The sequence below is a fragment of the Pipra filicauda genome, unplaced genomic scaffold (genome assembly GCF_003945595.2).
Source record: "Pipra filicauda isolate LSUMZ 115617 unplaced genomic scaffold, ASM394559v2 scaffold448_size536912_pilon, whole genome shotgun sequence".
Taxonomy (NCBI): domain Eukaryota; kingdom Metazoa; phylum Chordata; class Aves; order Passeriformes; family Pipridae; genus Pipra; species Pipra filicauda.
In genome coordinates this window covers 22,561-28,560 of record NW_024104585.1, presented here as the reverse complement: position 1 = coordinate 28,560, position 6,000 = coordinate 22,561, and positions in this window count along the sequence as shown.

The following is a 6,000-nucleotide window of genomic DNA, read 5'->3' as shown; positions in this document are numbered from 1 at the left end:
CTTTCACAGGAAGAAGCTGGATTATATTCACAGCACTGAAGCATGAGCCATAAACATCAGACTATCATTAGTCCATATCTGAGGGGCCACTGAGACTTCAGGCCCGACAACGTTGCTGGATTGGCCCTGTTTATTATGTTCATTGTCATTCAGAGCTTTTGTCAGTACAAGAAAAATTCTTCTTGCAACAGTGACCATCATGATAGATTTTGTGGCAGACTCCAGTGCTTTCTTTCCCTGCACCTTAAAACATTCAGAGTGAGTCTTCATTCATCTTTATGGCAAATGATGAATCAAGCAATTTTATATCAGAACTTAGCAGCCTTTCTGTTTAAACTCTCAGAAGTCGTGCGTAAGTAATTTAAATGTGTCAAAACCAAAGCAATCTCAGACTGTAAAATAGTCCTGTCCTTACACGAGTCCAATATATTCTTAACATGAGGCTCTGCAGCTGGATCTGGTGAATCTTGGGTTGTGCCATTAACTCAGCTCAAAGGGATGAACAGGCTGACCTAAAGATTATGTAGACATCCTATAACTAGATGTTTTTCACCTCTTATTAGTGACAGTCAATCACAATATTACCAGGCTTTAGAGGAACTCAATGAAAAAAGTATTTTATAGATGTAGTTTCAATCTTCTGGTTATATCTAGAAAAAAAATAGCTGAAAAATTTTGGGATGGAACAAAATAGCAGTATGGTCTTAAAGGACAATCTACTTTTCAGCAGCCATAGAGAAAAAACAACATCCTATTGTCTTCTTTTCCCTGCCCAATAGTTACAGCATAATCCATACAATTTAATATTTTACTTACTGTAAGTCTGTTACAAGACAGGTAAATATATGTTTTCTTGACCTTGGATTAACTATGTTCCCTTGCTGTGTAAGTGTTTGTATCTAATGACACACATCTAAACTTGTGTTTAGCAAACTCGTGGTTAAAAAATGAATGGTGACTGTGCTAGATCCAGACTGCACTGTGTTAAGTGAAATTTAATCTCAGCCAACAGCTACCAAATACCTCAGTACTAATCCCTAAGAGGCTATGACTCAATAAAGAAGAATTTAATGAAAAAAAAGAATGCCGTGAGGTACTTTTTTTTTCTACCATGTTACTTATGAGCTCAGAAAAAAAGAATAAATTTCCTTTATAATATATTTTTAACTGTTCAGCATTTATGATAGATAGATTCTCTGTTACCATAGCAATCACTGGACAATTTAATGGCATTTAAAAAATAGTAACTTTTATCTGCATGTAATGGTTTATCTGTAAATCACAGCCATACGGAGAAAAGGGATCAACATATTTAACTAGTTATTTTAAGTTTTATGGATTTCATTTTTATTTCTTATATATTTTGAAATTGGTACGAGTATTGATACGTTACTGTCTCACATTGTTCTTCACTTATGCCCAGGTAGCTGAAACTCTCTCTGTTTAATTTTTTTTACTGTATTGTTAACACTGTATTCATCTGTCCTACTTTATTAGACCAAATTAATATATGTGTACATTTGATATCAACCCAATATGAAGCTTGGATCCAGATTGCGATGTGAAGTCTTCCCAAGGACGTAAATTCTTCCAATAAAAACTACATGGATTATAAGCAAGAAGTTGTGAACATGACTCTCCTGTTATGGATTTCATTAATGAAATCCATCCAGAGCCTCAGGATAATGGTTCAGAAATCAGACCAATTTTCTAGCTTTCTCATTTTATATCTCGCTGACAAATTCTTTCCCAGAATGTCTGCATCTCATGGTCCATTTTTCTTCACTTCAGGGCATGCCGTATGTGTTCGAATGAACCTGAGAATGAAATGAAGGATGAAATACAGAGAACGCAAATCATATTTTTGATGACACAAAGCAGGAAGGGATAGTAAATTCATGGAAGAAAGAAAATAAAATATAGTTTCGTCACCATAGATTGAAGAAATGGCCTGAAATCAATTAAATTGGATTCATTAAAGCCACTGGCAAAGTAGTTCCACAGAGAATAACAATCAGAAAAAAATAAAAAAAAGAGAGATTACATGTAAAAAGTAAAAGTTTATGTTTAAAAATAAGGAGAAATATATAGACTAAATCCTGAATAATATGCAATAGTTTCTTTGGATTTTATCCAGTTACTACAAGAAAAAATCAAGTGAGGGAGACTTCCAAGGGATGTTGTGGACTCTGTAACATTGTCTAATACTACTTGAAATATGAAAGCCTTTCTAGTTTTTACTGAGAATTTATTTTGGTGAGATGCCTGAATACTTACATAATGAAAAACTTTGGAATAAACTGAAAATATGTGTGAGTCTTTTCCATTCTTCTCCCTTTTTGAATACTTTCAATAAACCCTTTTAGATTGGAAGTCACATAATTAAATGGGAGCTAACTAACCCAAAATGTCTGCCTTTCATCCCAAAAGACTTTTTATGACTAGGGAACACAAAGCCTAATTCTGTACAGTGTCAGCATATTACAAGTAGCATTCTTCTTTCATCATTCACAGCCACACAGGACTCCCTGTCAGTCCTGCCTTATAGTCCTTTCTCACTGGAATTATATCTATGCATTAATTACATTGGAGGTCCCAATTAAGCTTTCTTTTACCACAAATACTAACTGCAGTGATATAAATAGAGAATGCTTTATACACATTAAAAAATGGCCATTAGAGAAACGAAATGTGTTGTAGGAGGAGATTTTGCCTCAGGGGAGAGACAGAGGTAAGGGTAATAGGGGATTTAGCCTTTCCATTACCACTTCCCTGTGTACCTGTTTACCACGGGTCACACAATGAAGTAAGAGTTGTGTAAATGCTGAACCTCACTCTCTTCTTTCTTCTCTTATCATTTCAGGTTATGGTTGATTCTATCCCTCCTTTTCTTCTAGGATTTTGACCACTCTAAAAGCTGTAGACAACAGGAACTGGGGTAAACCCAGACATCAACTGTCTGAAAATAAGCCTTTCTCTCAGAAACTGCTTGGAAAACTGAACAAGAAGTTCTCATAATAAAATACTAAAGCTCTAAGAAATTCATTAAGGTAGATATTTTCTTTTATTACTTATTAGATTGTCTCAAATATACAGCTAGGTTGTTATGGCAAAAGGCTTTTGGTCAAATCTAGGTGGAGAAGGCTGGAAAGCACAATATAGTGCTATTATATAGCACTAATTACTTTTTTGAACATTATTGTATAATGTGTTTGCATTCACTTGTTATGTGAGAGCACACCACCTACTGCTTTAAGACCAAGATTACCAATTGTGGCATTTGAACACATTGTAGCAACAACATCCTTACATGTTCTGTCATAACTTTTTAAGGAACTGCAAAAGCAAGAGCAGCACCCTTTCCCTGTCTGATTGTGATGAGTCTTATAGAAAAGGTTTTCCTTAAGAGGGACCAAGTAATGTTGCTGAAGAACAAGCCAAACATCTCTGAAGTTCAGGCCCATTTTAGTTTGAAATTTTCTTTCTCAAGGTCAGAGGGAAGTGCCTCTGACTATCCAGGATTGCCAAATCTTCTCCTGAAGCTAAGACACATGCCTTTAAAATATTGATTAAGGACAACTGGGAGCATCCAGTGCATGCTGCTGTTAGGTGTTGGAGGGTACTCTTAGCCTGAAAGGTGCTACATAAAACCAAGCTAACTTCCTTTGTTCCAATATACATTTGCATCACATCTTGATTTGGGCTTTTTGTTGGTCGGTTGTTTTGGGGTTTTTTTTTGAGATGTCCTTTACTATATGTGCCTTAATTCATTCTCTTTTCAAGTCTTCCTGGTGACACCTTGCTACATAGTTTTTCCGTGAAAATGCATGTTTTCTCCGTGTTTTAAAGCATGTGTAGTACTAAAGCAAACCAAATTACATTTAGCCTGGAGGTGGAAAGGATAAATAGGAGGAAGGTTAGTCATTTCCTTAGGAATGAGGTAGAATATGAAGACAGGCTAAAAAATAAGTAAAATAAAAAGTAAATTATATTTAGGCAAAGTTATATGACTTTTTATTTGGCTTGTGGGACAATTTATGAATAGACCAATCAGAGTTTGAAAACCAGATTTTAAAGCCAGCTTCAGAAGTTACTTCATTTTTCCCCCTTTGGAAATATCCCCCAGAAAAGAAAATATCTTTCATCTTTTCCTTTATGTTTCCTTAAGGAAAGTTTGATTTCTTTAGTGAGAAAAACTGCAGCTTTAGAACTAAATTTTAGATCTCATCAGACTACCAAACCAGGCTCTGTATGAAGTCTGCCTTGAGAAGTACAAACCTGTTATCCAGAAATCCCTCTCTATTCCTCTCCTCTAGCAAAAGCAATAGTAATTCACTGGTGACCGGTGCCCAAGGTTAGCCAGGGTATCCCCCTTACATTATCTCAGCACTAGCTGCCCCCGGTGCCAGAAGTGGAAGGCTTCAGACCCTCATTCCCCAGGGAACAGTGTGAGAGAGCAGATCAACCAATGCCTGTCTGCATGGGTTAGTTGCCCACTGGCTCAGCAACACAGGAGCATGTTCAGTGCTTGGCAGGGGTTCTGCCCTTCTCCTCAGTTTCAGTTCCACTTTCTCAGTCACAGGCTGGACTTCTCCAAGAGACAGAGAGAATAGAAAAAGTTTGAAAGAAAAGTAAAGGTGAGGAAAGTAAGGCAAAGTACAGGGTTAGCAAACGAGTCAAATAAAAAATACACTTTCCACTAAACAGCAGAAGGAAAGCAAAAACACTTTTAAGTGTACTGCAGTTAGAAGACATAAAAGCAATTTAGCGGAACAAATCAAACCCCAGCAACTACTTACCCACCTGTAAAGGCAATAACAGAATCAGCAGCACTTGAAGGATTGCCTTTATTGTTTGAGAAATACAGCATCTCTTGTTAAGGAGCACACAGACAATAGGAATACATTACAGGGAAATAGTTAGGACAGCCATCAGGAGAAACAAGTATTCAGTTACCTCCAAAAATGCTTCAGTCATTTCTAGCCAGGTAACTGTTAAGAATACATCTGTGGAAGTGAATTTCGTGAAGTTATTATGAAAGTTACTGGACTCTGCAGCATATGATGGCTTTATGGGCATAACAACTGAATTTAGAGGTATGTTTGTAGAACTATGCAATTATTGAAACTGGTAAACAACTTTTAGAAGGCAACGTCTTTATTCTCTGCTGGAAGTATGTATGCAATGCAAAGTAAAGCACTGAAATAAAGAGCAACAACAGACGGGGCTAGTACTTAGGCTGCTGCAGACTCAAATACGTAATGAAAATGAAGCAACTTCTGCAGAATTTAATTTAGTTTTTTCATCCCAAAAACCTTTCCTATTGAAGTTTTACTGATGTAACACTTTTAATACCAGGTCACAGAACAAAGGTGAGTTTCCGAGAAAGGTTTTTAAAAAATCACACAGTTTACTTGAGCTATGAAGCACTGAGCTATTTTTGCTTTGATGAAAGTAATGTAGCCCGGCTTTGTTTTCCAGAAATCAAACACATCTTTTTTTAACATTTCAAAGTTTAGAGTAGTTAATCTTCAATAAGGGTGAGTACATGTGACATGTTTGGAAAGATCCATGCTAGAAATGAGAATGAGAGGCATGTATAAGTTTGTTAACCTTTTAATCTGCATCATTTTACAGCAATGGATATCATAAGATGTGCCAAGTGTTCTTGAAGGTTATAATACTTGCCAGGTACAGTTGTATTCTTCATACGTATCAGTCCATCTGCTGATCTCTACATCAATTTTTACCCATGGGCTAAAAGGGGATCTCGCAATTTGTCATGCTATTTAGGTATCTTTTACAGCAAAGCCCAAGCTGGGTTTTTTAATCATACTGAAGTTTGCTCTTTTTGACATTAAAAATGTGTAAATAAATGCCGGGATAAATAGGAGTCACAGAAAAGCATAGTTCAACTGTCTGCTTCAGAAAACTAATACTTTCAGTCTGGGAAATATGTGATTTGGGGTATCTACAAGATGAGGTAGGAATTTTCTGGCT